At 43.7% G+C, this 23,246-nt stretch overlaps 1 long non-coding RNA gene across 2 annotated transcripts in view; it reads left to right on the top strand.

Annotated features, from left to right (window-relative positions):
* The window catches only part of LOC129010440 (uncharacterized), a 61,856-nt gene that overhangs the window by 26,925 nt on the left and 11,685 nt on the right, over window positions 1-23,246 (top strand). The window contains exons 3-5 of one of the 2 annotated variants that reach the window (XR_010122664.1): window positions 2,680-2,840; window positions 3,595-3,707; window positions 10,097-11,595. This is a non-coding gene — a long non-coding RNA (uncharacterized LOC129010440). Of the gene's footprint in view, window positions 1-2,679; window positions 2,841-3,594; window positions 3,708-10,096; window positions 11,596-23,246 lie in introns of those variants that run through there. The other variant, XR_008492999.2, reaches the window with a different exon arrangement.

Raw genomic sequence — 23,246 nt, 5'->3', positions numbered from 1 at the left:
CACTAATCCTAGCACTTTAGAAGGCCGAGGCAGGTGGAATATTTGAGGTCAGGAGTTCGAGACCAGCCTGGCCAACATGGTGAAACCCCGTCTCTACTAAAAATACACACAAAAAATTAGCCGGGCACGGTATGCAGGCCTGTAGTCCCAGCAACTCAGGAGGCTGAGGCAGGAGAATCACTTGAACCTGGGAGGCAGAAGTTGCAGTAAGCCAAGATTGCGCCACTGCACTCCAGCCTGGGTAACAAAGCGAGACTTCATCTCAAAAAAAAAAAAAAAAAAGAAAGAAAGAAAAAGAAAATCTACCTTTAAGCCATATAACTTTCTATAATTTGAGATGTTACTATCCCTTGTAAAAATGAGAACATGTTCACTCTCTTCCCTAAAGGAGAGACCTGAAGTCATAGCAGCTCCTGAGTCTGTCTCCAAGTCCAGGACTTCTGAGTGATGGTTGTTCCTCCTCAAGTTTAATAATAAACCCTCTTCACGGTGATGTGCACCTGTAGTCCCAGCTACTCGGGAGGCTGAAGCAGGAGGATTGCTTCAGCCCTGGAGTTTGAGACTGCAGTGAGCTATGATCCCACTGCACTCCAGTCTGGGCAACACAGCAAGACTCTGTCTCAATAATAATAATAATAATAAGAAGAAGAAGAAGAAGAAGAAGAAGAAGAAGAAGCCCATCTTGTTATTCTATAACCCCTGAACTAAGTTGTAAACTTGGCCATCATTAACATAGACTATACAAAATAGTAGGAGAAAAGCCATAAGAAAATAGGCCGGGTGCAGTGGCTCACGCCTGTAATCCCAGCACTTTGGGAGGCCAAGGTGGGCGGATCACCTAAGGTTGGGAGTTAGAGATCAGGCTGGCCAACATGGTGAAACCCCGTCTCTACAAAAATACAAAAATTAGCCTGGCATGATGGCAGGTGCCTGTAGTCCAAGCTACTCAAGAGGCTGAGGCAGGTGAATTCCTTGAACCCGGGAGGCGGGGGGTTGCAAGGAGCTGAGATGGTGCCATTGCACTGCAACCTGGGTGACAAAGCGAGACTCTGTCTCAAAAAAAAGAAATAAAATAGAAAATTAGTTAACTGCATCAAAATGTACATGATACAGTAAGGAAGATAATAATAGCAAACACTGCCTTCAAGGCATTTTACATTAATGTTAATTAATTTAATCCTTATAATAAGCCTACTAAATAACAACTATCAGTGTTCCCTTCTCCCCACTTTTTTTTAACTTATGGGGAAATTGAGCCAAATAGAAGTTAAGAAAATTTTTCAACATCTTCAGCAGTACATCTGGGATCTCAACCCATTCAGTATGACTTCAAATTCTATTCCTGGGCTTCTTAACTATACTCAACATGAATAGCTACTTCATTCCTTGTTTCTACAATATTCACAAGGGCACAATTGGTGTTTATAACATCTTTCCTCCACCACTCCTTTGATGTCCCTTTTGCCTGTAGCAAGCATCTCAGCTGACAGGACTTTTTTTTCTGAGACAATATCTCCCTCTGTCACCCAGGCTGGAGTGCAGTGGCACAATTATAACTCACTACAGCCTCGACCTCCTGGGTTCAGGTGATCCTCCTGCCTCAGCCTCCTGAGTAGCTGAAACTACAGGCATGCACCACTATGCCCAGCTACTTTTTTTTTTTTTCAGACAGGTTCTCACTGTGTTGCCCCTAGTGGTTTTGAACTCCTGGGCTCAAACGGTCCTCCTGCCTTAGCCTCCCAAAGTGCTGGGATTACAGGCATGAGCCACTGTGCCCAGCCTGACTAAGGATTTTTGCTCGGTGTGTGGACTCTAAAATTTGACTGGATTTGAATTCACTCTTACTAGCCATGTAAACCTGGGCAAATTGCTTAACGTCTCTGTGCCTCAGTTTCCTCATCTGTAAATGAGCACGATCATATTTCCTACATCATAGGGTTGTTGTGAAAATTCAATGAGTTAATAGACCCAAAGCATTTGGTTTATTATTTCAGCAGGAAGGGACCATTCCAAAGCCTTCCTCTTAACACTTCCAACTGTAATAACATTCACATCACAGGTCAGGGAGCCAGTGTGACTCTTCTGCCGGTACTTGGATTACAACTAAGCACCCAAGAACTGAGGAAATAACTGAGTTCAAGGACCCACTGGGGTCACTGGGAACAGTCCCCCTGTGAGTAAGCCCCACTATCAGCTATTACCATAAAATTCCATACACCTACCAGAGAATCACAGATGGCATTTGGGGCCTGCAGGATTAGCATTAGTTAGAAGATAGTCATCCTGAAAGGTCTATGAGTTCCTTTTCCCAGGGTCCAATTGCCCTGGTAAATTGTCCCAAGTGCCTTCCTGAAAGGATAGGAGGAAGACTTCAGTACACACCGTGCTGGCATTGCTGGGTTGTTCCTCAAGAGCATCTTGTCTCCCTACTATTCAAAGGGCTCTGGGTTTGGAAAGTGACTCAGGCTTGGCATTGGATGAAGGACTGGACTCACCATCATCATGACTAGTCAGTCCTCTGTTCCCCAGACTTAGATTTTGTTGTTATACAAATTAGGTCAGACTTTAGCATCCATGTATTTCAGCCCCAAAGGCCCTAGGATCTATTAAGCACCCTCAAATATCCCTTAGAGTCAAATCCTTTTGATAATCACATCTAAGTCTTCTGCTTTTTTTCAGGAATCAGGACGTGCTTGCCCCTGAAGGTTAAAGCTGATGTTTGCCCCCCAAGGAAACTTCTTTCCATCAAAGCATCTCTCACCATCATCCCTGGCCTACAGAGGGCATCCGCTTTTCAAGAATGCCAACTCCTCTCTCACCAATGTGTGTTTTTTCTGGAGGTGGGTGAGTAGATCGGTGATTATAAATCCACTCCAACTGAAGGTTTGGCTCTGTGTCCCCATTCAAATCTCATCTCAAATTGTAATCCCCACATGTGGAAGAAGGGACCTGGTGGGAGGTGATTGGATCATGCAGGCAGTTTCCCTCATGCTGTTCTCATCATAGTGAGTGAGTTCTCAGGAGATCTGATGGTTTAAAAGTGGCAGTTTTGCCGGGCACAGTGACTCACACCTGTAATCCCAGTACTTTGGGAGGCCGAGGCGGGTGGGTCACGAGGTCAAGAGATCGAGACTATCCTGGCCAACATGGTGAAACCCCGTCTCTACTAAAATACAAACAATTAGCTGGGCATGGTGGCAGGCGCCTGTAATCCCAGCCACTTGGGAGGCTGAGGCAGGAGAATCGCTTGAACCTGGGAGGCGGAGGTTGCAGTGAGCCGAGATCGTGCCACTGCACTCCAGCCTGCGACAAAGCGAGACTCTGTCCCCCCAAAAAAAGAAAAAAAACAAAGTGGCAGTTTCCCCTGAGCTCTCTCTCTTGCTACCTTGTGAAGAAAGTGCCTCTTTCCCCTTTGCTTTCCACCATGATTATATGTTTCCTGAGACCTCTTCAGCCATGTGGAACTGTGAGTCAATTAAACCTCTTTTGTTTATAAATTACCCAGTTTCCGGTAGTATCTTTATAGTAGCGTGAAAATGGACTAATACACCAACATTTGTATCTCTCTAAGGCTTTGGGTTCCTTTTTCCACAGCACATCAAGGATTGTGTGGCATCTGACTTCTCCTGCACAGGCCACCATTGAGACTCACTTTTAGACGGCCAAGCAAGAAGCGTAAACCTCTTCATAATCTTGCTATTCTTTTGGTACGTAAGTCTTCTCTTCCCAGGTTTGGTTTTGATTTCAGGACATTCTAGAATCTGACTCTAGTTGTGGATCTGGAGACCATGAGCAGAGTAAGGGGTGGGCCATGAGGACATCCCGTTGCAAGGTGACCATTCAGTGAGCTCGGTACAGGGTCTCTGCATAAAACAGGACCAGCCTCATCAGAATGGGAGGAAGGGTTGCTCTCATTTTATTGGCCTACGAGGCTCTGTAAGTCCTGGGGTTTCAGATTCTTGGCGTTATCTAACACCTCCAAAATATTTCCACTCCAGTACTCAGGGGAAAAACCATCTTTTCCCAATCAATGCCCTGAAAGTCATAGCGGGACTGTGAATTCAGTCGATTTTGAGATTCATCAATCTTCAGGCTCTGCCTCTGCCTCTAATTTTCAGCTTCATTAGCCTTGAACCTGCATGACATAAAAGAGTACTTGAAGGAAGTCACAGAAACTTTCTCATTCACTGACCGTGCTTCGAAGTGAGAATTTAAATGCCTGAAAATGTCATTTATTTTCTTTAAACTTCATCGTGCAGTTAGATGGAACTGCTCACCTCGTGGCCTTTATAATCCCCACTCCGCAGCCCCCGGGGCCTTGCTTTCAATAGGCACTTCATTCTGTGTCACCACAGGTGATAATTTTGGTGTTCTGCCACTGGGTGATGTGGACATCTATGAACACAACTCATGATTTAATCAAAATGCAATTTTATAGTTGTTTCTCACCAACTCTTTTAACTTTATTCAGGGGTTAGAGAAAGAGAACATGGCCTTCCTCTAGCCCTAGAGGAAACTTCTGATGGCTTCTATGGTTTCTCTTCCCTGCTCACCCTCACCTCTACCCGCTAGCTGTCATTTTCTTTCTCTTCCAGGGTTGAAGGTAGGGTAGAGATGAGAAGAAAAAGGGGTAAGTGAGTCACTACTTGATCTGGTAGCTTCATGCTCTCTGGGGCTGCAGCTGATGAAAGCTGGTAACCCCCAGGGGGCCTGGACGATGGCTCAAGCTAATTCTTTCTCTTCTGGCCCTTGAATAGGAATGTTGGAGAGGCTCCCTGCAGGCCCCCTCTCCTGCAGTTCCCTTGACTCAAGTGGATGTATCTCTATTCCAGCTTGTCTCTTTCAACTCCTTCCTCAGCCTCTGAGTATCTAGCTGAACGTGCTCAGCTGCTTTCTGTGGAGGTCCTTCTCAGAGGACCTGGTAGACAGGACCCAAGCCTTGTCTTGTGTTACCCCCATAAGGGCTTGGGAAGTCTCCTTCATCCTTTGCCTCAGTAAACTCCAGGAGTGCCCACTGATCCCAAAACAGAAGCCCTGCTTGTTCTTCCATCTCCAAAGCACATAGCCAGCTTTGCAATGGAGGAAAACATTCTGAATTTTCTTGGTGGAGTTGGACTTCGGTTCGTGGTGCACTCTAAGTTTCTTGCTCTTTAGTCAGGCCGCCCCAGTCTTCTGTGTCTTCCAACTGCAAGGCACACGTTTCAGAGCTCTCCCGGTGGACAAATAAAAACCTTCTCACTAGGCTTAGGGTTGGGAGACAGAGCCTCTGCCTCTCATCCTCACAGCAGAGCAAAAGCCTCTTCAAAACAATCTCCTCAACCACCTTCTACTAAATCTTCCCACTGACCCCTTTTGTATCTTTCATTTCATTGAGAGCCCTAGGAGATGTGGAAAAGGGTCTCCTTCACTCCTGTTCTAAATTCCGCATGGCAGGGGTGAGGTAGGTGGCAGGGGAGGGGGTGCAGTGGTTGGTCTCAATCTAATTTTGGCATCCTGAGATTTAATCTGTTGATACCACAATCTAATCTGAGGCAGCGGCCGGTCACAGTGGCTCTTACCTGTAATCCTAGCACTTTGGAAGGCTGACGAGGGCAGATCACCTGAGGTCAGAAGTTTGAGACTACCCTGTCCAACATGGTGAAACCCATCTCTACTAAAAATACAAAAATTAGCTGGGCGTGGTGGCACACTCCTGTAATCCCAGCTACTCAGGAGGCTGAGGCACGAGAATTGCTTGAACCCAGGAGGCAGGGGTTGCAGTGAGCCTAGATCGCACCACTGCACTTCAGCCTGGGTGTCAGAGCAAGTCTCACTCTTAAAAAAATAAAAATAAAAAACAAATGGAGGCAGGAATAGTGTCATGCTAACTTCTCTAACAATGGTTTTAGTGACTTCCTGGCCACCAGATGTCATGTTTTTCCTGTATCCTATCCTTACTACTTTCAAATCCAACCAAGTCACCTAGTCAATTCCAGATTCCCAATACCTTGGAATCTCTTTCAGGGAAACAATCCAGTCTAGCTAGTTTCAGCAGAACTTTATTACATGGTGTTACTTAGAATTTCTAGGAGAGCCGAGAAACAAAGCCTGGATATTACACAGCCAGAAGTGAAGCAGCCAGGAGGAATGTCCAAGCATCCCACACATGTCCCAAATATCCTAAGACTCTTCTAGCAGAAATCCTGCCGTTGCTGCCAGATGATGTTTAACATCTATAAAACCGGAACTGACCACCAGGACCCTCATTACAGTTCGTGCAGAAAACCAGGCAGCATTGTGTCCAGACTTACTAGAATATTGTGTGTCTGCAGCCTGTCACCTATATTTCAAGTGTTGCTTAGGTCTGGATTTGTTGGAAGATAGTCAAATGTCTATATCCTAGCAGCAAAGAGTCTTAAGAAATGTGTTGTATTTGTTTGTTTCTTTTCTTTCCTTCTTTCTTTTTCTTTTTTTTTTTTGGAGACAGAGTCTCACTCTATCCCTCAGGCTGAAGTGCAGTGGCACGATCTTGGCTCACTGCAACCTCCGTCTCCCAGGTTCAAGTGATTCTCCTGCCTTAGTCTCCTGAGTAGCTGGGACTACAGGCGCATGTCACCATGCCCAGCTAATTTTTGTATTTTTAGTTGAGACAGGGTTTTTGCCATGTTGACCAGGCTGGTCTCGATCTCCTGACCTCAAGTGATCCACTCGCCTTGGCCTCTCAAAGTGCTGGGATTACAGGCGTGAGCCACCGCACTTGGCGTGTTTGTTTTTTTTCTTCCTATGGAAAAGAGAATTCACAACATAGAAGAACTACCAAAAAAAGATTTGAGGCAGACACAAATGACAAATGTCCATTATGAAACTTTTATGAAAAGAAAAGTTTATGGTCCCAATCAATAAACTGTTTTGACTGTATAAAACAAGCAAATAACAAAAAACTCTCTTATATATCTTTTGAATTTTGTACCATTGTTGTAAAATAAATAAATAAATATAATATATATATATATATTTTTTTTTTTTTTTTGAGACAGAATCTTGCTCTGTCCCCCAGGCTGGAGTGCAGTGGCACAATCTTGGCTCACTGCAAGCTCCGCCTCCTGAGTTCACGCCATTCTCCTGCCTCAGCTGGGATTACAGTCACATGCCACCACACCCGGCTAATTTTTTGTATTTTTAGTAGAGACAGAGTTTCACCGTGTTAGCCAGGATAGTCTTGATCTCCTGACCTCATGATCCACCTCAGCCTCCCAAAGTGCTGGGATTACAGGCATGAGCCACCGCGCCCAGCCCCATTGCTGTAATATTTATTCAAAATATAAATTAAGAAAAAAAATTAAGTCTCATTTTTCAAGGCTCTTCCTTAGTGCCATTTTTCTTATCTTCATTCCTCTTATGCTGTTGGGGCCTTCTAATGTCTTGCATTATCTTTATTCTTTAACCTTAGAAATGGTTTTGATTGACCTTTTGGTAGTCTTTGGTCTCCTTTAACCCTTGTGTTGTTATAAAGATAAAGGAGGTAATGCATTTAAAACACTTCGCACAGTGTTTGGTACCTACTGGGTAATCAACACTGGTTAGTTTTCCTGCCACTCTCCTCCTGCTATATTATTGCCTGTGGTGGTTGTTCCAGTCTTGAGTGCAGAGAATTCAACAAGATGTAGTGGGTGCATTTAAGGGACTCTCCAGCCCATGTCCTCACCTTTTAAATGTGGACCATAATCCAAGCTAAACCAGTTAGAATTTCTTTTTTAAAAAAATAGAGATGGGATCTTGCTGTGTTACCCAGGCTGGTTTTGAACACCTAGGCTCGAGCAATCCTCCTGCCTTGGCCTCCCAAAGTGCTGGCATTTCAGGCATGAGCCACCCCACCTGGCTGCCAGTTAGACTTTCTTAGGGGCTAGGTAAGATAAGATCACGTATAGATGGAGTCAGAGTTGGTAACAAAACAGCCCAAAGACATACACGCTAGCTCAAGAAAGGAGGTAGGAGAATCTGGGAGGTTGCAGAGTATCCTGATCAGTACATGTGGGCTCTGTAGTCAGGTTGCCTTAAATCCCTGCCCTAACACTCATAAGCTGTGGGGTCTTTGGCAAGTCAGTTACATAAGCTCTCTAAGCTTCTGTTTCTTTGTCTATGACCTAGGGATAACAACAGTGTCTTTCTCATAAGGTTTAGTGAATTGCTGTGGACAATTCCTATCATATAGCACATTTGATTCCTGGATTTCATTTACTTGAAAGTTTATGTTTGAAAAACATAATTTCCCAAGTTTTTAATCTTCCAGTGAACTAATGGTCCTGCATTTCATGTCTCCAGGCTGTTACAAGAATAAACATAGTTGGCCAGTGGCCGTGGCTCATGCCTGTAATCCCAGCAATTTGGGAGGCTGAGGCGGGCAAATCATCTGAGGTCAGGAGTTCAAGACTGGACTGACCAACGTGGAGAAACTCCATCTCTACTAAAAATACAAAATTAGCCAGGCTTGGTGGCGCATGCCTGTAATCCCAGCTACTTGGGAGGTGGAGGTTACGGTTAGCCAAGATTGCACCATTGCACTCCAGCCTGGGCAACAAGAGTGAAACTCTGTCTCAAATAATAAACATAGTTAAGATGTTTTAAAAGAAGATTTTTTTTTTTTTTTTTTTTGAGAGGGAGTCTGGCTCTGTCGCCCAGGCTGGAGTGCAGTGGCGCGATCTCGGCTCACTGCAATTTCTGCCTCCTGGGTTCATGCCATTCTCCTGCCTCAGCCTCCTGAGTAGCTGGGACTACAGGCGCCCGCCACCACGCCTGGCTAATTTTTGTATTTTTAGTAGAGACGGGGTTTCACCGTGGTCTCGATCTCCTGACCTCGTGATCTGCCTGTCTCAGCCTCCCAAAGTGCTAGGATTACAGGTGTGAGCCACCGCACCCGGCCTAAAAGAAGATTTTTATAATGAATCAGCTCAAATTAAAAACTCATTATCTCATTACTAATAGGAATAAAAAAGCACTTGAAGAGCATGAAGGATATGTAAGTGTCAAGTTGAATTTAGTTCAAAGTTTTCTGTAGAGATAAAGTTTCTCTTTAAGGCTCTGTTGACATCCATTCCATGGGTGAATTGATTTACTGTATGTTCAGTTGGGTTAATCCCAACCAGCCTGTGCAAAATGTGCCATTTCACAATTGGGTCAAGCAATATAATGTAAAATGTGGGACTAAAAGTAAGCTTACAAAAATGCCTGTCTACTTCTTTCCAAAATGAGATAAAGGAAAATGTGCAAGAGCTCTTTGATTAACCAGAGACCTTGTGATTTTTTTGATTTTTTTCTTTTTTTTAAGAGTTAGGTTCTTGCTCTGTTGACTAGTCTGGAGTGCAGTGATGTGATCATTGCTCACTGTAAACTTGAACTCCTGGGCTCAAGTGATCCTCCTACCTCAGCCTCCTGAGTGGCTGGGACTTAGGAACACAGGCCCGTGCCACCACATCTGGCTGGTTTTTTAAAATTTTCTGTAGAGATGAGATCCCACTATGTTGCCTAGGCTGGCCTAGAACTCCTAGCCTCAAGCGATCCTCCTGCCTCAGTGTCTCAATGCATTGGGATTACAGGCATGAGCCACTGCACCTGGCTGACTTTATAATTTCACAATTTTATGACTTTCAGACCTGTGGCCCTGGAATATAAGTTCATCCCATTCTACTTTGCTGAATTAAAAGAAAAATCTTAACAAGCTAAATTATAAACTACTTCTTTTAGCAGATGACATCTCATAAATATCTTGAGAGCTATAGAGAAGACTTTGAAGGAAGAATAAAAGCCCCGCATGTAATTCCATTTATAGTTTAGTAGGTTATTTTATTCTTTCTCTTTTTCATTTTTTAAAGTGAGCCTAATGCCATGAACCTGATTTCCTCAGGTTCCCCTGCCTGTGGGTTGAAAGGGGGGCACATTCATGGTGATAACCCATATTTTGCTGAATTTATCTAACGTCTTCGGGTTTGGGTGCCTCAAGTACCCCACTCAAGTCTCACTCAGTTATTTCTGGAAGTTCTCAGAGGGTATATTGCAAACAAGCATATCCTCTACAGTTACTGGGTAATGTGATGCCTTCTTCCTGTGCTCTGACCCACAGATATCCTTTGCTCGGCTAGCCATTTGAGAATGTGCATTTCCACCACCCAAACTGCTGGTGCCCCCTGGGATAACCCTAAGACTGTCCCAAGAATGCCAACTTCCAGTGATCCCTGGACAGCCAGCCGTGGAGATGCCAGAGCAGTTTCATGTTACTGGGAACCCTAAATGTGCCAAAGCTGCACTGCATCAAGAAGGCCCTGCTCTGTGTGGCACTTTGTCCCTTGGGCACACAAACTGTGTGCTTCAAGAGGGAGCCTTTGTAAAACAGGCTTTGTCTTCCATTTGCAGCTTCTCTTGCCACAGTGCTCAGATGTGAATCCCTGGGGCTGGCGCGACCATCCTCCCCAGTCCCATCTCCCTCTTCCTGGGAAGTGGCTCCTTCCTTCCTCTCATGCAAATCACTTCATGTAAATAGACGCCTTTTCTTTCGGTTCATCAGTGCATTTGTTGGAACTCTTTTGGTTGCAAATAACAGACTTCAATGAGAGCCCGCAGAAGCAAATGGAGAGTCTGAATTATAAAGCTCTTGGAGTGTCTGGTGAAATAAAATGGCAGGACTGCAGCTGGGCCTCAAGGAGAAACTAAAATAGGGGGCTGAAAAGCTGTAATGATGTCCATCCCTCTCCTCTCAAGTTGACTGGCTTTCCCTGATCACTGTTTCATAAGGAGAAAAACATGACTCTGTATGAGTTTTGCTGGAGAAATGCTGTGAACTGGCTATTGCCGAAGCATAGGGTGATGGTAAAGGTCGGGGGAGGGAGGCTTGATGCCAAATTTGGAGACATAGGCAGGGACTGCATCAAGGTTGATTTTTAACAGGCTGGAACTTTGTCCTGAAGACAATGAATGGCAGAGCCACTGGGGAGGCTAGAGTAGAGCAAGCAGACTTCTACTGCAGTTAGTCATGCTGGGGTATTCAGGAAACACATATAAGTGAGCAAGACCAGAGACAGGTAGAGAAGTTAGGACACTACTGTAAGAGGCATTCGAACCAGAGCAACCCCATTTTGAGTGAGGGCTAGGAAAATGAGGCTCAGACTGGCTAGGCTGCATTCTCAGAAGTTAGGCATTCCTGGCCTCTAGAGGTTTACGGTTAGGGCAACAAATTAATAATGTTTACTAAACAGACCCAGACTTGGGAGTGTGCAGATATCCCAATATCTGGAGCACAAAGGCATTCCTAATTTTGCTTTAAAGATAATAATATCAATTCTTGCAAAATATAGTAATGAAGAAAATTAATTCTTTATCACAAACCCTTGTAGCAGAGCACATCTCCCAATATATACAAGCATTGTACCTAGGATGAATGCGTTCCTCCTCTTACTTTCGGGAACATCCTACTCTGTCTATGGAGTAGCTGTCTTTTCACCATTTTACTTTCTTAATAAACTGGCTTTTGCTTTGCACTGCAGACTCGCCCTAAATTCTTTCTTGCGAGAGATCCAAGAACTCTCTCTTGAGGTCTGGATCGGGACCCCTTTCCTGTAACACAACTGTAATGTATGATCTTGGGAATATATTCCATAGTCCCGCTGGGAGCAGGAATAGAGAGGAAGAGATGGATTGGAGAACTAATTAAGACATAGAATCCACAGGACTTAGTCACAGGTGGGCAATGAGGAAAGGGAGGAAAACTTCAAAATGCCTGCCAGACTCTTGGCCTTGGAGGCTGGATAAATGGTGGTGATATTGGCTGAGGTAGGAGATAGGGGAGAAGGAGCAGATTTTGTTTGGGGGAAGATGAAATGGCATGCTTTTCACAGCCTGGCTGGGATTAACCTGACTGTACATACAGCAAATTAAGTTAACTTGTGTTTGTTGAGTTTGGGATGCCCAAAGGATCCTCAAAAGCTGATATCAGGCTGGGCACGGTGGCTCACGCCTGTAATCCCAGAACTTTGGGAGGCCAAGGTGGGTGGATCATTTGAGGCCAGGAGTTTGAGACCAGCCTGGCCAACATGGCGAAACCCTGTCTCTATTAAAAATACTAAAATTAGCTGGACATGGTGGCATATGCCTGTAATCCCAGCTACTCAGTTGGCTGAGGCAGGAGAGTTGCTTAAACCTGGGAGGTGGAGGCTGCAGTGAGCTGAGATCACACCACTGCTCTCCAGCCTGGACGACAGAGTGAGGCTCTATCTCAAAAAAAAAAAAAAAAAAAAAAAAAAAAAAAAAAAAAAAAAAGAATGGTATCAGGAAGCCATGAACATTTAATTCTCCACTCTGGGAGAGTCGATGCTAGAGATTTATGGTTGAGCTGGGACTTATCAGTATATAATATGGTTCAATCACGATGCTGAATAATATCACCCAAGAGAGCATGTAGTAAGAAGAGCAGCTGACACAGGATGGAGGTTTGGGGAACGCTAGTGTTTAAGGAAGGGGGAAAGGGGTTTCAGGAAGAGAAGCCCATGAGAGAGATGGAGAAATTGATAATCCAGCAGTGTTAAATGCAACACAGTGTCAGTGAGATGACTACAAGGTGTCCATTCACTTAGCCACAACATTTTTATTTATTTTTTAGAGGCGAGGCCTCACTATGTTGCCCAGGCTGCTCTTGAACTCCTAGCCTTAAGCTGTCTTCCCACCTCAGTCTCCCAAAGTGCTGGGATTACAGGTGTGAGCCACCACACCCAGCCTCACAAAATATTTATTGAACATCTACTATATTCAGCATGCTATAGCAGTTAAGAGTTTAGACTCTGGAGCCAGACTACCTAGGTTTGAATCCATGATTTACTTGCTGTCTGGCCTGAGACAAATAATTATTACCCTGTCTCAGCTTCTATTTTCTCTTCTGCCAAATGGCAAAGATAACAGTAATTATTTCATAAAGAGTAGCATGAGGATTAAACAATATGTGGCAGATGGTAATTATATAATCAATGCTATTACTGTTATGTATCAGACACTTTTGTGGGCTCCAGGGATACAGCTGTGAACAAGACAGAGCAAGTCCCTGCTCTTATGGAATTTATATTCTATTTGGGATGAGGGGAGCTTGGATCATAAATGACAAAAAGCAAGAAAATGGCAGCAAAGTCCTAAAAAGAAAATTAAAAAGGTGAGATGATGGGAGGTGAAGGTAAGGTGGGATGCTGTAGATGGGCTGGCCAGGGAAGGCAGCCTCTCTGAGGAGGTAACATTTGGACTGGAACTTGAAGACCCATGAGAAGATACTGGTGCAGAGTGTTTCAGGCAAAAGGTGAACAAATGCAGTGACCCTAAGATAGGAACAAATTTGGTGTGTTCAAGGAAAAGAAACAACCACCTCTATCTGATTTCATGGCCCATATTCTTTTCACTGTACCTCACAGTCTTTCTGGCACAAATCATATTAATAAAGCCACAGGAAAGGAGCCCTAAAATTATTATGGGAGATACTGTAAGTTGACTCAATATGTATTCAAATCACTTTTGATCAGGAAAGAAAAAACTACATTCTTAGACTCCCTTGCAGCTAGATTGATATTCACGACATAGTTTCTGCCAATGTGTGAGGCACAGCAGCAGGGTGGTGGCTGAGCCCAGAGGGAGAACAGATTCTCTGCTAAGCTTAGTGGTGGAAGCACTTGGTTCTGCTGGGGTGTGCATGGAAACAGCTGCATGCCATCAGAGGACGTTTTTTTCTGGCTGCATTGTTTCTGGCTGAGTAGTGTTCAAGCCTGGTTCTCTGGTCCTCTGAAAGATTCTATAAGCTCTTTATTTCTTTCCATGTATTTCTCTTTTTTAAATTTTTAGTTTTTATGGGTACATAGTAGGTGTATGTACTCATGGGGTACATAAGATATTTTGATACAGGCATATAATGTATAATAATCACATCTGAGTAAATGAAGTTTTTCATGTATTTCTTTCTGCTTAAACTAGCCATGGTGAATTCTATTGTCTGCAACTAAGAACCTTGATCTATGTAATGCCCTACTAATTCCGTGCTTCCACCAGCTTTCCAACCACTTCCTGTCCTTCCCTCCCCCAGGTCTAACCTGAGGGCAGAGGAGCTTGGGTGATTCAGCCCTAGAGATCAGTTGTTTGGGGGCACTCAGGCAGGTAGAGGAGGGCAAACGATGGTGGCAGGCATGGGGGACAAATGGAGACTAGTACAGTCCCCTTTGCAAGTGCCATCAAGCCCTGTGTCTTTCCACATGCCAGGGCAAAGTGTCTGGCCCTTATGGTGACAAGATTTGCAGTAGCTTAAGGAAAATGGAGAGACCGAAACTTTCAGCAGGGGCACAGGAGGGAAGAGCAGCCCAGCTGTGGTTTGGGGATGACTGAGGAACACTCTGTCAGCTCAAGATGATGCAGAAACAAGGCCACAGCATGCCCCCTCTTTGGTAAAAGAAGGCAGGGAAAATCACCTGCTCTTTCTTCTTCACTCTATTTTGCAGTTTCTGAATGAGTTACAAACAGAGTGCAAGAAGCTGAGTGGGTGGGTGACTGTTTGGAACACCAGTGCCTCTGTGCACCTTCTAAATATCCACATGCAGGCGGGAAAGAGTGGGCAAAGCCCGAGCAGAACTGGGGAACGGGAGATTCATCATTTTATACTTTTGCTTCCTCTTCCTGATTCAATATAAAATGTGAATTTTGTATTGTCTGCTGTTGCTTCAAGCAATTGCTTTCTCATTCAAACAAACAGGGCTTAGTCTCATGATGGTTAATTTTATATATCAACTTGACTGGGCTAAAGCATGCCCAGAGAGCTGGTAAAACATTTTTGAGTGTGCCTATCAGGGTGTTTCCAGAAGAGATCAGCATTTGAATGGGTAGACTGAGTAGAGAAGGTTGCCCTCACCAATGCAGGTGGGCATCATCCAATCCATTCAGGGGCTGAATACAGCAAAACGATGGAGGAAGGGTGAATTTGCTCTCTGCTTGAGTTAGGTCATCCATCTTCTCCTGCCCTTAGACATCGGCTCCCCAGTTCTCAGGGCTTTCAGATGCAGGCTGGGACTTACACCATCGGCCTCCCCAGTTCTCAGGGCTTTGGGTTTGAACTGGAACTATACCACCAGCTTTCCTGGTTCTCCAGATTGTAGATGGCAGATTGTGGGGCTTCTCAGCCTCCACAGTTGCATGAGCCAATCCCTCAAAATACATCTCTTTCAATATATCTGTATATATATCCTACTGGTTCTTTTCTCTGGAGAACCCTCATTAATACAAGTTTCCATTGCATGAATATTATTAGCTTTTGCTAGCAGAATGGATGCTAGGTGCTTAAAGTTTTTTACCCCCCATGAAGTTTTTTGTTGTTGTTGTTGTTTTTTGAGACATGAAGTTTTTGTTGTTGTTTGTTGTTTTCTGTCACTCAGGCTGGATTGCAGTGGCATGATTTTGGCTCACTGCAATCTTCGCCTCCCAGGTTCAAGTGATTCTCCTGCCTCAGCCTTCCGAGAAGCTGGGATTACAGGTGCGCACCACCACACTCAGCTAATTTTTGTATTTTTTTTTTTTTTTTTTTTTTTTTTAGTAGAGACGGGGTTTCACCTTGTTGGGTAGGCTGGTCTCGAACCCCTGACCTCAAATGATCCACCTGCCTCGGCCTCCCAAAGTGCTGGAATTACAGGTGTAAGCCACCATGACTGGCCCCCATGAAGTTTTTGAAATAGAAAAGAACAATTCCTTCTGTTTGACTCAGATTGGGTGTGTAGATGTCCGGGGTCACAGGTTAGAAATAAAAGTTTTGAGTTTGGGCCTACTCTAACCAGACAGCATACTCAAACATGTGAGCGCTTCCCCAGAAGGTGTCTTTTTGTAGGTTTATACTTTCTCTTGTCTCTCCTGCTAAGAGGTCTATCCCCTCTGCTGAATTATGCCATTCTAATTCCATCCTGTAAATGGTCTAAGCCTCTTGTATTTACTCTTTAGCAATCGACTGCATTTTGGAGCCTTAAAATGCTTGTTATCAACGCGTAAATTTGGAAAACTGTTAATGCTCTTCTCCCTGAGTTTGATGTGCCAGGTTCTGTTTGGTAACATTTGATGTTCTCTCTAATTCTGTCAACTACCAGCATGAGATGAAAGATGGGGGTAAGCGAATAAAAAACACAGATATCATGAACGTGATTTCATTTTGTCCTGCTGAATGTTGACCTTTAACAATTGCTTTATGTTTTAGAATAATTTTTTCCCTGACCAGATTTATTCATAAATTTATAAACTGAAATTTTACTAGAAAATATATAAAATGATTTCTTAAAAAAAAATACAAGTCTCCTACTTTATGTCTGTCTTTCAAAGCACCTAGCAATGGAGCATATAGTGAACATAACTGCTGTCAAAAAGACCTGGGTTCAAGACCCTACTTGGAAAGACCACGTATGGTTTTGATTCCATTTATAGGACATTTCCAGAATAGGCAACTCTATGTAGACAGAAAGTAGACTAGTGGTTTCCAGGAGCTGGGAAAATAGGGAATGGGGTGTGACTGCTAAAGGAGATGGGGTTTCCTTTTGGGGGGATGAAAAGGTTCTAAAGCTGATTGTGGTTCTGGTTGCACCACTCCTTGAATACACCAAAAACCACTGAATCATACTCTTAAAAGGATGAGCTATGAAGTATGTGAAGTATATCTCAATAAATCTGTCACACAGAAAAAAACCTTTCTTGGCATTCATTGGCAGCTTCTGCATCTATAAAATGGGCATAGCAACATCTACCTCACACAGCCACTTCAAGGATTAAATGAAACACTGTATACAGAGCAATTACCTTAGTGCCTTGCACATAGTAAATGCTCTAAAAAAGTTCATTCTGTTTTTATAATATTCTCATTAAATATTTGCCTGCTGCCAACACTTGTAAAGTCAGAGGAATTAGTATAAAGGCAAATATTAAAGCAGAAGGAATTAGTATAAAAGGTGAATATTAAAGCAGAAAAGGTCCTTAGAATTCAACCAAGGCGAGGCATGGTGGCATGTGCCTGTAATTCCAGCACTTTGGGAGGTTGAAGCAGGAGGATCTCTGGAGCCTGGGAGATTGAGACCAGTCTGGGCATCATAGAGAGACCTTGCCTCTACAAAAAAATAGAAAAGAAAGAAATTTAACTTAAAAAAGAAATCAATCTAGTTCTACTCTCTGATTTTGCAAATAAGAAATTAGTGATAAACCTAGAAAATGACCACCAGCAAAAGAGGTTTGGGGAGGCTATGAGAGAGGGAGTGAACTCTGGAGCGAATGCGAGATCTTGGAATGAAAGCCATTTTGCCACGTTACTGAATCGTGTGCGCTTTGCTGAGGCATCAGCACTATCCCTGGCTTAGCCCTTTCAAGAAGAGCAAGCAGGAAGAGCAATTAGATAATTCATTTCCACGTTACAGAAATCTGTGCGTGTTCACTATAGTCTGAAATAGAAACAGCCTCATGCAGTTGATAATTTAAAAAATTCTATTAAACTCCTCTAGGTAGGTTTGTAAAAACAATATAATCGTTACTTTCCTTAATCTTAGAAATGGTAAGAATATTAAATATTAAAATTGCTCCAAACCACCTACATTGGTTTTTAAAAATTCCATCTTTCTTTCTCCCTACACCACACACACACACACACACAAACACACACACACACAATTCTAAGACGCACAGTTTTTTTACAATTTAAGTCTCTGATGAGGACACATCTTACAATCAATGGCTCATTCTAATTTAATTGACAAAATCATTTTCTTTCTTAATTTTACACAAAATAATGGTCTGTCTTAAAAATAGATGACAGATAAAATCAAATATGATGTACACAGACGTATTATATATACTTTTTTTTTTTTTTTGAGACGGAGTCTCGCTCTGTCACCCAGGCTAGAGTGCAGTGGCACAATCTCAGCTCATTGCAACCTCCGACTTCTGGATTCACGCCATTCTCCTGCCTCAGCCTCCCGAGTAGCTGGAACTACAGGCGCCCACCACCTGTAGGCCTGGCTAATTTTTTATATTTTTAGTAGAGACGGGGTTTCACCTTGTTAGCCAGGATGGTCTCAATCTCCTGACCTCGCAATCCGCCCACCTCAGCCTCCCAAAGTGCTGGGATTACAGGCGTGAGCCACCGTGCCTGGCCAACATATTATATATACTTAAAAGATGAGCTAGAAATTTCTGCTGGCTGAATGTTCAGGAATACTCAGGTGCCATTGCTGATCTGAGTATCAAAAACCACAGAGTTAAGCACCTCCACTGGGGCACTGTCTTTATGTGGATGGAACATGCATTCTTGAACCTGGGACCCATTAATAGGCACTCTGGCCTAGTGACAGTTTTGCTAATAATAATTCTGGAGAATAATATTCATTTATCTTTTGCTATGCCTGGATCTTTTTGTCTTTTCTTTTCTTTTTTTTTTGAGATGGAGTTTCACTCTTGTCACCCAGGCTGGAGTGCAGTGGCGCAATCTCAGCTCACTGCAACCTCTGCCTCCTGGGTTCAAGTGATTCAAGCGATTCTCCTGCCTCAGCCTCCCAAGTAGCTGAGATTATGGGTGCTAACCACCACGCCTGGCTAATTTTTGTATTTTTTTTTTTTTTTTTTTTTTTAGTACAGACAGGGTTTCACTATGTTGGTCAGGTTGGTCTCGAACTCCTGACCTCAGGTGATCTGCCCACTTCAGCCTTCCAAAGTGTTGGGATTACAGACATGAGCCACGGCACCCAGCCTACCTGGATCTTTTGATTGGATATATCTGGGTCCTTTTAGGAACGGGTACAGAGATATCACAGGTCCTAGTATTTGACACTTGCAATGAATGTTCAATGTTCATTCTAGGGTTCCAGAAGCAACACTTTGTTAGGAGATGCTGCAGAAGCCAGAGGATTGGCTGATGCCTCCCAGCTGAATCAGCAAAGCTTTCCTCTAATAGCCTTGCTTGATTAAGCGGTGAGTGAATTTCTGCAGAGAGGCTGAGCACTTGGTGTGGTTCGAGGGTCCCTAATAGATGTACCAAAGTGTTTGGCTACAAACTCCTCACATAATAATAATTATGTTGATCCTGCTACAGATGATTAGCCTGGGTTTTGGAAAGCTTCCTCCTTGTGCATTCCATTCAAAAGGCCTCCTCTTCTCAGCATGTGCCTGCAAACACAATCCCCTGAAATGACGAGAGAGGATAAGAAAATCTGCAAGCATTGCCTGTACTGGCCTTTTGAACTCATTTGGGGTTTCCGTGGCAGTGGGAGTCAGGATGGATGGATTTGTTTTCTTCTCTACTTGAGCAATGAGGTCTTCATCATTTGCGGCTTGATTTGGAGCCTTTAGAATAATGTCCCCAGACACATTTCCATCAGGAGCACAGGAGCAGCCAAGACATACAGGGAGACTTTCACGTGGCTTTGCGCAGGAGCCTTTTCTGCCAAATCAAACACAGCAGAGATACAAAACACAAAAGCAAGCCATCAGAAAAGATCTGTGTGACTGGGCATGATGGCTCATGTCTATAATCCCAGTGCTTTGGGAGGCTGAGGCGGGAGGATCACTTGAAGCCAAAAGTTCAAAGTTATAGTGAGCTATGATCATGCACTCCAGCTTGGGCAACAGAGCAAGACAGAGAGAGAGAGAGAGAGAGAGAGAAAGGGAGAAAGGAAGAAAGAAACTGTATGTAGTATCATCCTAGAGCTGTGACTCCTTAGATGGAAAGGAGTACAGGATGGAGTCTTCTGAAGGCCTGATGGCGTGTTAGGGAAGCTGAAGCAGTCTGTTCAGCTGGCACGAGACTATCTAGAAGGCTCTTTCCATTCACTCAGTACTTATTGAGCACCTACTCTGTGTACACATCCTTCCAGTCACTGAGGATATAGCAGTCAATAAAACATACAAAATCTCTATCCACATAGATCGTCCCTTCCAGAGGATGGAGGCAATAAGCGAACAAATGAATGGATCCCATCAGGTGCTGATAAAGGATGAATGCTGTGAAAAAAAATATAAGACAGTTTAGGGGAGAGGGAACGCTCAGATGAGGATGGCATGTGGCTGTTTTATGCAGGTGGATGCGGTAATCCTCCCTGTTAGGGTGAGATTTGAGCAGGGGTTGAAGGACATTGGGTTGTGAGGTGTGAGGACTTTGTGGTGGATGGAGTATGTCCCGTGGGAAGAAGAGCAAGTGCAAAGGCCCAATGCAGGAGTGTGCTTGATTTATGCAAGGACTGGCATGGAGGCCTAGCAGCTGGTGCAGGTGGAGCTGGTGATAGTGACGGGAAGTGAGGTTGGAGAGAGCTAGGGCAGGCTAAGACCATGGAGGGATTTTCAGGTCATGGAAGATCTTGACTTTCCTCTGAAATGGGAGGCTTTGGAGAAGTTTGAGCAAAAGAGTGATGTAACCTGAGTTATGTCTTAACAGGAATACTTTGCAGTATGAAGAATAGACCATGGCAGGAGGCAAGGTTGGAAGCAGGGAGACCAGGAGTCTATTGCAATGGTCCAGGTGAGACAAAATGGTAGATGTGGAGATGATGGAAGGTAGTGTGGCTCAGGAGGCATTTTGATGGTGGAACCAATGGGATGAGCTGACAGATTGGATAGCCAAGCCATAAAAAGAGAGAAGTGAGGAGTGACCTCAAGTCTTTACGGCTGCACTATTGGAAGAATGGAATTGCCATAGATTGACCCAGGGACACTGGAAGTGAAGCAGGTTTTTGCTTTTTTAAATAAAATCTAGTTTTGGATTTGTAAACTCTGAGATGTTTATTATATATCCAAGTGGAGATGCTGAGTAGGCAGTCGTGAGTCTGAGTTCAGGGGAGAGGTCTAGGCTAGAGACATGAATTTGGGAATCATTAGCCTATAAATGGTACAAAGGGACTGAATGAAATGATCTATGGTAAGCGTGCAAATAGAGAACAGAGTTGAGGATAGAGTCCTGGGGCTCCTGCTGGCACCACTGTGCCCCCACCGCATGCCGATGGACCCTGCCTTATACTGCCTTAATGATGGAAAGCCAGGCAGAGTCTGGGATCAGGGCTTCCCGTTTCCTGGGGATTTGCTTGGAGAAATCACAAGAAAGTAAGGTCCTCATCTGGTTGGCAGACGCTTGGGTGAGGTCTGTAACCAAAACAAAGGGTCCTGTCCTCCCCCAAAAGCACCACTGCGAACATCTCCTGATGAACCACCATCCCACAAAAGCAACAATCATAGACGGAATGCTGTCACCTCTCTAAAGAACCATCAACCTTCCACATTTTGTCATCTTAATACTGGGTAATTGAGAGAAGGGTGGCTGTGTCCTGAGATTGATATTCGAATCTTGGCTTTGCTGCATGCTACCTGTGTAGCCTTGGGCAAGTCAACCTCTTGGAGCCTCAGTTTCCTCATGTCCACACATCTCAAGGCTTGTTTCGACAATTATATGGGAGGATACACATGAAGAAGCTACTGCCGTGCCTGGCAAATCAAAGATCATTATAAAAGCAAACACTATGTGTCAGATACAATTTCATACATCTTTTATATATTTACTTAATTACCACAACAACCTTAGGAGGCAGGTGTTATTATTTCCACTTTACGGATTAGGGTAAATAATTTGGCCATCCAGTAACTCAAGGAGCCTGGCTATGGGAGTGATGATTTAACCACTGTGCTATACTGCTTCCTGTGAATACGTAACATTTTTTTCTTCTCTCTCATTTTCAAATGTTTTCATTATATGGCTCGAGTTTTCAATTCTCATTTCTGTACTTTTTCTTGTAAGTTGCATTCATTATCTGACCCTAAGACAACTTTCATCCCTTTATACTAAAACAGGCAGTTTTATGCAATGGCAAGAAAAGAGAAATTCAAATTTTCTGAAATACAAGAGATAAAGTCTCAGTGCCAGCCTTCTCTGTGGGAAGCCGAGTCAGCGTAGCTGAGCACACAAAGCAAGCTGGGGATATGACTTTCTCCTTGAACAGACAGACACTGACCAAAAAGGAAAATGATGTGTTTGGGAAGCCATGAAAATCTGAATGGAGTGAGGGATTTTTATTTTAGGATATTAGGAGAAACAGAATCCATTTGTATCTGTATGTATGAGTGTAAGAACATTGATGTGAAAGTGTGTGCATGTGTGCTTGAAGGTGTGTGGGTGAGTGTGCATGCATGTGTGCTTTTGCAATATGTGATACTCACTGACTACCAAAAGAGCTGACCCTGTGGGTGTCTGGCACAAAAGGATGGTCTGGGATTAATTTTCTGGTTTATGCTTCTTCAAATCATTGAGCTGGTGACACTGAGGAAAAAAAGCAATCTCCAAGGAGAAAATAAATCATGTTTCCCATGAAATAGGGCTGCCATATTAAGCAAATAAAAATACAGGACTCCCAGATAAATTTGAATTTCAGATAAACAACAAATAATTTTAAAATATAAGTATGTTTTGGCTGGGTGCAGTGGCTCACGCTTGTAATCCCAGCACTTTGGGAGGCCAAGGCAGGTGGATCACGAGGTCAGGAGATCAAGACCATCTTGGCTAACGCAGTGAAACCCCATCTCTACTAAAAATACAAAATATTAGCTGGGCGTGGTGGCGGGTGCCTGTAGTCCCGGCTACTCGGGAGGCTGAGGCAGGAGAATGGCGTGATCCCAGGAGGCAGAGCTTGCAGTGAGCCGAGATCGTGCCACTGCACTCCAGCCTGGGCGACAGAGCGAGACTCTCAAAAAAACAAAACAAAACAAACAAAACAAAACAACAACGTATATATATGTTTTATGTAATATTTGGGACATACTTTACAAAAAATTATTTGTTATTCAAAATTCAAATTTAACAGGGCATGCTGTGTTTTACCTGGCAACCTTACCATGAAAGACAATGAATTAAAATACCTACTGATTTTGGAAAATCTTTAAAATCCACAGAATACTTTTGTGCCAAGACCAGCTTGGTCAGGGATACCCTAATCCAGTGGCACTAGAGGAATTAAAGACACACATACAGAAATATAGAGGTGTGAAGTGGGAAATCAGGGGTCTCACAGCCTTCAGAGCTGACAGCCCTGAACAGAGATTTACCCACATATTTATTAACAGCAAATCAGTCATTAGCATTGTTTCTATAGATATTAAATTAACCAAAAGTATCCCTTATGGGAAATGAAGGGATGGGCCGAATTAAAGGAATAGGTTGGGCTAGTTAACTGCAGTAGGAACACGCCCTTAAGACACAGATCGCTCATGCT

This window comes from Pongo pygmaeus, chromosome 10 (assembly GCF_028885625.2).
Source record: "Pongo pygmaeus isolate AG05252 chromosome 10, NHGRI_mPonPyg2-v2.0_pri, whole genome shotgun sequence".
In the NCBI taxonomy this organism is placed as follows: domain Eukaryota; kingdom Metazoa; phylum Chordata; class Mammalia; order Primates; family Hominidae; genus Pongo; species Pongo pygmaeus.
This window is presented reverse-complemented; position numbering and strand designations above follow the sequence as displayed.